The sequence below is a fragment of the Glycine soja genome, chromosome 3, assembly GCF_004193775.1.
Source record: "Glycine soja cultivar W05 chromosome 3, ASM419377v2, whole genome shotgun sequence".
NCBI classification, from domain to species: domain Eukaryota; kingdom Viridiplantae; phylum Streptophyta; class Magnoliopsida; order Fabales; family Fabaceae; genus Glycine; species Glycine soja.
Genome location: NC_041004.1, coordinates 38,912,633 through 38,925,693, shown reverse-complemented (window position 1 = coordinate 38,925,693; position 13,061 = coordinate 38,912,633).

Sequence of the window (13,061 nt, the reverse complement as noted above, 5' to 3'; positions counted from 1 at the left end):
TCAAATACTGATAAAACATATTCAATGCACACTATAATTAAATAATGCACTCTATTAAATACTAGTTATTTTTTTATATATTTAAAATAATAATTTTATTTTTTATTTTCTTGAATCAAAATAATTAATATTAAATCATTTGAATTTTACTGTATTGAAGTCTAATAAATATTAAATAACCTTTTTTTTACTGCAAAACAATCTTATTTTGTTATTTTTTTAGAGAAAAAGGAAGCCGGGTACCTTGTTTTGTTATTATTAAGTGTGTGTGTATATATATATATATATATATATATATATATATATATATATATATATATATATTGATAACGTATAAAGTAAGAAAGTTGGGGAGTTTAAATGAAAAGAAATGCACGTTATTTATTATTATTATTATGCACATTTATTGTTACGTATTGGTGAAGGATAATGAAATTTAATGATTTTATTAATAAATATTTAAATTCATGCCTTCATTTATAATTCATTTATTATATTTAATTGGTTAGACATTTAATAAAAAATGGATTTTAAGAAGAAAAATAACTATATGAATCAAACATATTAGAGTTTCGCTAAGGAGTATTCTTGGAACATTGGTTATTAAAGAATTGAAAAAAAAATATTTATGGTAAAAGTTATAAGAGAATGTAAAAAAATCATAGATAGATCTTTTAGTTTCTTAACCAATAGCTAGTACTCATTATTAAATCATACTTCCTCTATCTCAAGCTAAATGTCATATTTAGAAGAAGAAAATAAATATGTTATTTAACTTTTTAATATAACATTAATTATATTTTTTTGACTTGGTGATGGTTGAAGGAATTGTTGTGGAGCAATATTTTGTGATATATGGGAAGGAGAAGCTGGCTTATGATTGAAGAATGAAGAAACATTTGTGTTAATATAAAATGGCTGGGTTAGGGAGTTGGGTTGTTATGTAGGTGGGACACCATTTGTTTCTAGTGAAATGGGGGCTGAGTCTAATGGAAGTCACTGCTATATAGATCCTTCAATATTTGTATATTACACTTGCTATCTCTGGTACCGTATTTTATATATATATATGAAGAAAAATATTTTCTTTCATCTATTTAATAAGATTAATTTTATAAAATTATTATTCTCTTTTATTTATTTATTATTATTTTTACATATGTAAAATAACTTAAGATGGTATTTATTTTAAGATAAAAAAAATATTAATTAATTAAACATTTAATAAAAATAAATTTTAAATGTATATTTATTATTATGTATTGGAGAAAGATAATGGATTTAATGGTTTCATTAATGAATATTTGAATCCATTCATTCATTGATTATTATGCATTCATTTATTATATTCATAAATTTATTTTTTAAAATAAAAATATCAAATTTAAAAATAAAATAAAAAGTATTAAATGTATTAATTTATAATTATTATTTTATTTATCATTATACTCGTTCCGATTTTATTCATAAGATTTAAGTTTAAAATGAAGCTGACTATTTCTTATAAGATTCAATCTAAAATATTTTTAGTATTAATTATTTTTAGACTAAAAATACTTTTAATTAAAAAGAGAGAATGTAGTGACAAACAATTAAAAGGGAAAAATACTAATAACAATGATTATCTTAAAAAAATTATAAATTTAAGATAAATTTATTGTTATCAACTAAATTAATTACTTTTCATAATCTTGATGAATTAAATAATTGAGTCTTATAAATAAGAATGGATTGAGTAATTATTTATAGTGTCGAAGTTTAAAAGTGTTTCACAAATTTTGAAGCACTTTTTTCCGCTCAAAATAAGGGTACTTTAGAATTATTATTTTTAGTTTTTAGTTTTTATTTATTTAATAAATTATATTAATTGGTTGGTTAATGATAAAAAAATACTAATTAGTTAAACATTTAATATAAATGAATTTTAAATACACATTTATTATTATTAGGTATTAAAAAAGATAATTGTTTTAATGGTATTAATAATAAATATTTGTATTCATGCTTAAATAAATTAATGACTATTATGCATTCATTTATTATATTTATAAGAGGAGTGTTATGAATTATGAATGTTTGCAAACTTGATTCAGTTTTAAAAATAAAAAGTCATACGAATTAACCATAAAATAAAAATGTGGTTCAGTTTAAACATAATATTAAATTTAAATCAATCTTTTGCAGTTAGTTTGATCGATTTAATTTTTCATTTTTAATCTATTATCATGATTTAACATTTATCAACTAAACTTAGACATTTTTGTACAAGTTTCATAGTATTTCAAAAATTATTAATATCTAAGTATCACTAATATGATATCTTTTAGATATAATATAAAATAAGAAATTTTTGACGCATTCTTTCCTGTCCAAAACAAGGATACTTTAAAAAAAATTTGTAGAAGCAAATAATATAAGAAGAGGGTTGAATCGTGTTTTTAGAAATTTAAATTTTTTTCTAAAACAAAAAATACATTTATCGTCTGATGTAAAAAGAACTTAAACCCTTAATCAAACTAAGTCAAACAATGATAAAAAAAAACATTTTTCTTTATAAAAATAGAACAGGATATAAAATCTAAAAACAGATTCAAACCATTTGTCAGTTAAAGCAAAAAAGAAAACACATAGAGAAATATATTGGTTCATCTCAAACCAGAGACTATATCCAGTTCTTGGCAACCACCAATATTTCACTAACTTATCAAAGTTACAAGTATTATTCACGATCACTTTTGACTCTTGCATTTACAAGTTTTACCCCAAGCTTGACTTGAACTTAGTAGTATTCTTTGTCATACTAAGTCATTGCTAGCTCTAAACAAATCAACTAGATTTATTGAAAGATTGCACACTAACTAAACTATATGATCGTCTTACAGACGAATATGTCACTCAGCACTTTTAGTTTTTTCTCTCAAGGTATATAAGGTGTTTTGAGAGTTTTATATCTTTAGAAAAATTTACAGAAAGCTTTACAAAGAAAGAATGAAAGAAAATTCGTGTAGATTGATTAGTGTCTTATTTCTTCAAAGCTTCTTCTATATATAGTCTTCTTCTCTAATTATTCGTTGTCTTACAATGATTGGATTCTTCACTCTAATCTTCGTTTGAAGTCTTGAGTTCGTTGAAGCATTTAATGCTTGCATTAAATGCACGTCCTTTCTTCATGCAATGTTCATGTTGATAGGCTAGTGTGCCTTGTATTGCAGTAGGGAAGTCACTTCTTTTATCATATTAGGTCTGTAACAATAGAGTGCGCCTTTTGATAAAGATCAACGTATTTCAAATTATGGACTGTATTTATTCTTCATAGGACTTTGACAGATTATAGGAGAATGTTTTATGTAAGAAATAATTCCAGACACAACATATTAAATGAAAGTTTTAAATGTATTATTTAAATTTTATATCATATCGTCTTATGAATACATCGTTTAAATCTTCAAACGCATAGTGTCAGATCATGATATGATAACATATGAGACACATATTTTATCATTTATATTTATTTGCATCTAGTCAAAATAATTAAGAGTTATGATTCATCTTTAAGATATAAATGTCTTTTGACTTAACAATCTTTTTCTTTATTTATTTATTTAATAAATCATATTAATTAGTTGGTTAATGATATAAAAAAATATTAAAAAGAATGTGTGAACTAGCTAAGGTATGATATTTCTCACCTGAAAGTCAATGACTAATCTCTTGAGGTACTAATATCCATTTAAGAGATTGATATTTCTCAGCATATGTACAAGTCAGGAATCGAATTCATAATCACATGCTTAAGAGATAAAGTTATTTACCAACTATGTCACATCATGTTGATTAAAGAATACTCCATCTAGTCTCAGTTATAAGCAAACAAAAATTCAAAAGTATTAAAAAATTAATTAACTTCATTAAATTGTGTCATTTCTAATTAAAAATTATACATTTTTCTTATATCCTTTAGAACTTGATATCAATCATAAAAAAATCTTTGGCCTTAATAGATAAAAGGTAGTTTTGAGATAGTTTCATTATATAAGACATAAGTAATTAAGATTTACTTATATATTTAAAACAAAAAATAAAAGACTTTTATTGCTTAAAGACCAGAGAGAGAATTAATTAGTTTGATTCATTAATATTTTTGATTCATTAATATTTAAACTTTAATGATATCATTAATAAATATTTGAATTCATGCATTAATTAATTAATTATTATGCATTCATTTAATATATTTTTAAATTTTAATTTTCAAAAATAAAATATCACATTTAAAAAATAATAGTAATAAAAATAACTGAAGATATTAATCTGTAATTATCATTCATTATCATTTATAATCTACAAGTTTGATAGTTTCTAAAAAATAGTAATATGTAATTGTGACTAATATAATATTTTATAATATAAAATAAATAAATAAAATTGACGGATTTTTTCCACAAAAATAAGGACACTTTTAGACAATTTTTTAAGTATTTTTTATTTATTTAATAAATCTTATTTATTTATGTAAATTTTAAATTCACATTTATGATTTTGGTATTTGAGAAGGATATATAATGGGTTATATGCATGAAACGAACATCGCTTTGATCCCGAAGTGTGACAATCCTTCCTTCATGAAGGATCTCAGACTGATAAGGCTTTGTAACGTGTGTGTCGATTGAGCAATCAACTTTTATTGCTAATAGATCCATTACAGATAATATGGAAACTATCCACTGTATGTGTTGCAATGTCCGAGGCAAGGTAGGGGATGGGTGAAGTCTCAGACAAGACCATCCTTTATCTTCGTATATAGAATATGATCAAGGACTGACATATGAGATAAAGCCCTCCTTATTCAAATTTCTTTCAATTATATATACCACTTTTTCTGATAAAAATAAAATACAATAATATATATTAGTTAGTATAATAATATATATACTACTTCTGGAAAAAAAATACAATAATATATTTATTCATAAATGTGATAATAAATATATATTATTACTAATTATATATTAATCTTTTTAATACTAAAAAATATTAATTTTTAATAATATATATTATAATTAATTATAATCTAATATACGTACTAATAGATACGATAAGAATCAACATTTTTATGACTTTCCATCAGTTACTATTATATTTTATATTTTATGTATTATATATCTAATTATTAACGTTATATTATAAATATATTTATATATATTATATATAATTATTATGAATTTGATGAATTTTTATTAACATTAATTATTAAAAGGCGACGAGCAATTATTTGTGGGATGATCACATTTGCAACTGTGAAAATAATCACAACTCTTAGCTTTTATCACTGAAGTGCATCACCAATTTAATTACAATTATGGAAGAAGAAAAAAAAGGCGACGAGCAATTTACAACTCGTTCAGCCTCGGAAAGGTCCGAAACCACTTCCATATAAGAATCTATAGAAAACTAGAAATACATGTAGAAAGGCAGGAGAAAATCGAGCATCGAAAATGCTATACATTTATATTATGTACTTGAAATAAAACTATATTAATAGTTTTTTCTCTGTACTTGCAGTAAGGTAAATTAGATTCATAATCATTTTGATGGCAAAGAAGCAGGGGCAGCGCCTGACTCAACCAATATTGACCAGAGCACATGCACATCTTCGCAAGGGCAAGACTTCACATCCTTATACAGAATGTATATTCCTCTCCCTATATATTTTTCAAAACAAACAAAGGTATCATCATCATTTTGTATAAAATGAAGATTAATGATATGAATAGATGAAATGAAACTATGTTATGTTTATGAATCAGTAATGTAAATATTAACAAATTTCATGTATGACAAAAGCTGGTAAATTAAAAGAGAACAAAAGAGGATACAAAATGTCAATTGCATAATTTAAGATGGAATCATAAGGCATGAAATGTGTCTAGAATTGAAGGGAGTCTAATTCAGTCCATTCACTCAGATGTGTGAGTTATTGTAAATTTCCATATCTATTTTTTATTTCTATGAATAAAAAAATCAAGAAATGAAGCTAAAATGCATGCTTACGCTTTTTGTGGCTCGAATGAAGGCGATCCCAGAGCTTCTTCAAAGGGCAGAGAAGGGACTGAAGCCATCCCATTCGGTGATGTGTGCTAGCTATTACTTTTAGTTTTGGGTCATATATAGTAGGTGAAAAGATTGGAAGAAAATGAGACCAGTTTTAACAAGGGGGTTGCTTGGAGCATAGTGACTTGAATAGTACTGCTTCTCATTTAATTCACCAAATTCCTTTTCAGTGCAATCATGCAAGAAAAACATGGCCACTTCGGTGCTATGTCTTTGTCACATATTTTTTTCTCTCGTGGGAGAAGCTAAAACCATGTGTGTATAAGCTATAAAGTTACCCTTTCTCTGGATATTCACGCTTTCAAACTATCCTACTTACATAAACTTACTTGTGAAGCCTAAAGTTCTTGACTAGTATTTTATTATACCCTCTTGGTTTCTACTCATTTGGTGGGTTTTCTTCAATTGGTAACTATACTCTTCTATATGATGTTTTTGTACACAAGAAACAACATAACTTTGGTTGCCCAAGGGAAAAATTAAATTAAGCCTCCAAATCCTTGCGTTCAAAGCCACTTAACACATTAACACTTGATATGTAGTCTTCATCCTTATCCTCTATGCTTGCGTATGAGATCAAACAGAGTAATTACCAACTAATTAATTAATTATAGTTTTGAGTTACAGACTTTAAACACAAAACTAGAAAAATTAAACTTATGAGCATTTTCGAAGTTAACCAAATGCAGCAAAGATTATATACTTTGTCGTCTCAGTGAAGGTTTACACAAATCCACTATGTTCTATATGTATCAGCCTAATGTGTACCTTAGTATATAATATTGAGTAGATTACGCACAGTATGCAGATTTCTACTAAAAAAACGTGCAATTGACATGCCTAACTTAATCTACAATATGAAGGAAGGATTCTAAACAAGTAGATATGGTTTCTACTTTCTGCTAACCCCTCCCTAATTTTTATTTCTTTTTTTTAATCAATTTTAGGATTAATTGGTTTTTAGGCAACCAAAAAGATTTTGTGTAATAAAGAAACCAATAAAATAAATCATTGTAAACAACATTATCGTATGGTGTGAAATCAAAAGATATATAATGAAAAATATGTAGTGTGGTTGGGGTGTTATATTAGCTAGTGTGGTTGTGATGTTATATTGTTAGGTGTCTGACTTTGGTAAAATATGAAGGTGCTACAAGACCAGCAATATGATAGGAAAGTACCATCTAAAAAAACAAAAAAATTTTCCAACATGCCCATTAGTCCATTTTATCACTCGTGAAAGGAAACGAAGATATAACTGAATACATGGTGAAATTTGAATTGTTTTATTTGTTTCATAAAGTATGTACTGGACGCTACATATTATTTAATAAATAAAATGGACTAATGAGGCTCACTAATAATAAAATTCATGTAGGAGTCACTTTGATTTTTGATACAATTCATTTAAGATTTATTAAATTATGTAAATTTCATTATTTATTTAATGGGACTCATATGATCAAATTCACTTAATAGTTAATAATAAGTATCATGTAGCGAAAAGTGTGTTAAACAATATACTGTTAACAATTTTTTTGAATTCCCCTAAAAAATAATTTTTTGAAGTTATTATATTTTATGATGCAATACTAAAATAATAATTTAAATTATTTTTCTGCCTTATGTACCAAGTGCATATGAAGAAGTAAAAATAAAAAAGGTTTGATATTAAAAAAGAGTATATATTATATCTTAAACATAAAAATCATTTAATATTTTTAAAGTAATTGAAAGGCATTCTAGAAGATGTATTAATATCCCCTAACTTATTTACTCAAAGCATATGAAAAAATGGTATTATTTGTTTTACAAGAAAACAAATGATAATTTAATAAGGCACAAACAAGTCAGTCCAAAAATAAAATAACTAAAACTTAAGCTTTAAATGGCTGTTTCCAGATTCAAACCCATGACCAACAAGTCACCAAGGCACAACTTTACCGCTGCACCAAAGCTCACCCTCTAAGCTTTAAATCTATCAATAAAAAAAGTTATTTATCTTTAATTTTTGTAAACAAAAAAGTTAACATTTTATTTAAAAAATCATATATGTTAACAAAAAGATTCAATATAGTTTTCTTATTTAAAATATAAATATTTTTTCTTAAAATTTACTTAAGTTTCACTTATCCTTGGGCCAGTCCTGAATACAAATAGCATTATGCATTCTTTTTCAATGTCATCGTTTAAATAATCACATTTTGAACTGCGGGATACAAATAGCATTATTCATTCTTTTTCAAAATATTTAAGATAGATATGCCAAGGAAACAGTTTCACTATAACTTTTCTTATCTTTTTTTTTTTCGTTTTCTGACTTTTATTTTGTCAGATTTTCTTACTTTGCGGATTGTATTTCATTATTTAAGAATGAACGTATCATCATCTGTATACCTCCTACTACTGAGGTTTTCATCACACATGACATTGTGCACAAGTCTTCTTCCAGAATTGTCGTCTCGTTGGTTTTACTCACATTCAAGTATGTTTTGTGAATATTTCCTCTCAACATGTGACATTCTCGGAATCTTCCAAGAGTCTATTGTCTACAGAACTAGAAACTTTGATATGCAACTTCTAACATAATCCAAACATCAAATACTCATCTGCCAAAACAGTTGTATATATATTGTCACACGTCTTTATGAAATGTTGTATCAATGGGAGAGTCTTTGAAGACAGAAGGTTTCAATAATTTGTTTATTGATAGGAGAAAGGGTGTTAGCAGCATGAAATTAACAATATTTTAGCAATCTCATGTCCGAGAAGAGGATTAAATGATTTTACTTTTCAACTTTATAGATTTATACAAAAATGTAAATCTTATGGCTGCTTCTAGCTAGAGTGTATATAATGGATGCAAGAGTGTATATAATGGATGCAGGCCGGCGCATGCACAAACCAGTTGAGGAATATGCACTAAATTGCATATACCGCCAGAAGGATGTTTTTCTTTTTTTTTTTTGAATGGAAACCTCAATGGATTACGAACACATCATATAAGTAAATTTAATATTATATTTTTAATCCAAAACTTCAAGACATTATACTTGTAAGTTTTCCTCACATATGTTGTTTAACTTTTTTATTTTTTTTCAATATATGTAAAATTTCATCTTCACACTTGAATCCTAACATCAATTAATTAGAAATCATTTTATTTTTTATCACGTAAATTTTTTGTCAAGATGCTCAAAGAAAATGTGTTTTCATTGTATATCTGAAAAAGATCTTGTCCAGATATACAATAGAAAGGAAACTAATGTGTTTCCAATTTATATTTCAACAAAATCTTATCGTGATACATTCTAAAAACTTGTTTCTAATTTATTGTGGGATGTCAAATGTTAAGGGTATTTTTGTCAAAAATAAATAAATTTCTAAAAATTAGGGTTTTAGGAGGTGCTAATAGTAATGCCCATATTGATATTATCTATCAATTTCTTTTATGGGCTTATATGTGTGGAAGTTCTAGGCTAATTGACTAAGTAAACACATTTATATCTTGCATCTCCCATTTCGCATCTTACACCTCCCAAAAGACTCCAACCAACAAAAATATTCCTTTACTAGGCACCTCTATTCCAGAACAATTATTCCAAAATATGAAAAGCTATATTCCAAAATATGAAAACCTACATTCTGGAATACAGAAATTTACATTTCGGAATAGGATACATTTTCAAAATAACGACGATTTTGGAATATAGTTTTCCGTATTCCAGAATTACTATTCTAGAAACGTATCCTATTATGGAATAGGCAATAGGACCCCCATTCCCTTCTTCAAACTCGAACCTCCTCCCACGTAGTTTGTCACAACGGAGAAAGACGACAACAACCATTGAAGCTTGGGCGATGCATGGAAGAGGGAGAGGAGATGAACCCTTGAGATGGAGGAGCTATCACGGGGGAACCAAATGTCGTCACAAGAAGGAAAGAGCCATCTCGAGAGCTGGACAACAACAACCATTGAGGCTTTGGCGATGCAAGGTAGAGGGAGAGGAAGTGAACCATTGAAATGGAGGAGTCATCGTGGGTGAACCAGATGATGTCGCGGGAAGGTGAGAGTTGTCACAGGAATAGGGTTACGTTGTCGAGGGTGATAGGGTTCTAAGAGGTATATCTCATTAAGGGTATTTTTGACTTTTTAGAGAGAAAGGGAGGTGCAAGAATTCACTACAGGGAGTGTAGGATTCAAAACCCCTAACTAAATGGGTGAGTTTTTCACTTAGGACAATTGACATGATAGTTTAGGGAACTTGCTTTTTATACCCACTTTTCCTAAGTACACCCTTTTTCCTCCTTTTATAATTTAATTATCCATTATACCCTTTTTCCTTAAAGGGCTACATGGCTACACTCCTTGTAACCTCTTTTTCTCTTCCAAAAATGATTTTCTGGACTAATAGATACCTACTATGGAAATGTATTTCTGAAACTATGGTATATACTTTTGGAAATACATTTATGAAATTGGTATATGCTATTTTGAAAAGACATTTTCAACCGCAATAAAATGTTCCTTAACTAACTTAAAATCACTACAGCCTCAAATCGATGACTTTGTAAACCTAGATTAAAAAATTAATGTTTATTTGAACACACTTAAAGGAGAAAAGTCATTATCAAAAGTTTTATTATGTAATTAAGGTGTATAATAAATTAAATTAATAATAAGTATATCGTGGTGTAAAGTCTTGTTATGTTTACATGATTTTCATCATATACAAAATTCTCTTAACCTAGCAACAGTCTCTATTACAAATGACAAATGAGATTAATCTATGATCCAATGAGTTAGAAAACACCTGTGATCTCTGATTTAAGACCAAAAGTATACCTTGAAACACATGTGAAGTGTATCAAGCCTTGGCTATCTTCTTCCTCCAAAAGCAAGTTATTTAATTCTCAATTTTCACACTCCTTCCGACAATGATCCTCTCATGTGCTATTCAAAATTGAACGTCTCTCTCCGACTGAAAGCAATTTTGGCCCGCCATATAGTACAGAAAAACACTCAATGTAACACAAAACAGCAACATTAGGATTTGTAATGTGTGATGAACCCACGAACATGTTCCGTAGAAGTTGGATGCCAAAAAAAATCCACATGATATGTTTATGTTACCATGCACCTTCAATTGTTGACAAGTGACTTGGATGCATTTTGGAACTTTTCGTCACATGGGTAGGCTAGCTAGGGTTGGCAGGACTTGGTGATAGAAAAAAAAGTTTCAATGTCGATTTTTATTCGCAAATCCATGCAATCCAACAAAACGCATAAAATTCCATCATTGATAGAGCAATTGCTTGTAAGTATGTAGATGCTCTTATTACTACATCAAAGGTGGTGGGAGACAGCAGGACAATTTTTCATCAAGTTAATTAGTTCCCCTATATATGTGGCAGTGTATGCTTTAAAGTCTATATAGCTTTTTCTCTGATGCTTTGATATACAGCACTAGCTAGCTTGCAGTAACAAACACTAACACTGACACTACATAAGGGATATATTAACCTGAATTTCCAAGCAATGTTTTGTCTGATAAACTTTATCATTATTCCATCTCCTTTAATCATTCCACTACACTCCTGTTTTTGTTGGTTCGCTTTGTATATAGAATCTTTTATATATTCTGTACACTATACATTGTCTTTTTGTCTTAAATAATGAACTGTACACATATTTATAGGTGCTGTTTAACAGCGGATGTACATTCATATATAAATGACTGGCCATGGTATTGGAATCTTTAGTTTTAAGCTAAGGACACATATTTTAAGGCAAATTAACGAAGGACATAGTTTGAAGAGACTAATTAGCAACGGAGACCGCATAAGGCCACTGAATGATATGATATTATAGTTTAATTCTTTTGTTCGACCCAATCCTGAATTCTGATGGGTCCTGAGCTGTCGTTACTGTAGTAAATCGGTGTCCTATATATGGCGATTCTTCTCGTTCATTTACCACTTTTTCTATGACCATTGACAATGAATGATTTACTACTGTGAGTTTTAAACCACTCATGTTTAATGAGTATATTAAATAAGTAAACAAGTATATTATTACTATGATACTTGTTTTAATATTTTAAAAAATTTATAGCTCTGTGTCTAATGGTTATCATCATCGTAAGATAACCCATAATCTTTGACTATACAGAAATAGATTTGGTTTACAACTTAGAATTAATTATTAGATGAAAATGGATGACTCATGTTTTAAGGGTTTTTTTTTCTTTGACTTGAATTGTATTGTAATCGTTCAATTTTAGTCTTTTAGTTTTAGTTTTTGCAAATTAGATCCTTAAGTATTATAATTATGAGATTTTAGTTTATTTTATGAGTTTTCTGTTAAATATTTTATCGTTTATATAACACTAGATAATGATACACTAATTGATGTGTTATTTAAAACATACTATTATAACTCAATTAAATTTTTAATTTCTTTGGAATTATAATCATAAAAAATCAAAAGTGTAACTAATACATATTAATTGTGTCAAACAACATGTCAATTATCTTGTCATCATCTAATATCAAGTCGACAAAATGTATTAAATATTTAATAAAAGACTTAAAAAAAATCAAAATCACACAATTACAATAAATATCATCATCTAGTATCAAATTAGCAAATGTATTAAATACTTAGTAAAAGACTTAAAGAAGTATCAAAACCACACAATTATAATAGTTAGGACGTGCTTGATTTAGATAATAAAAATAAAATAAAATATAAAAAATATGAGACGCTCTTAAAAAAGTATAAATTTTCTCTCATATTCCCCACAACCAAACACAGCATTAAAAAAGTCTTGCATGGCAATTGAGTATTAATTTGAACATCAGAACATCCCTTCATTTTTTTTAGGATCCTGGTTTTACCGAAAAACCCACTGAATTAAGATGACCGCAAACCCGGCATCCGTCAGAAT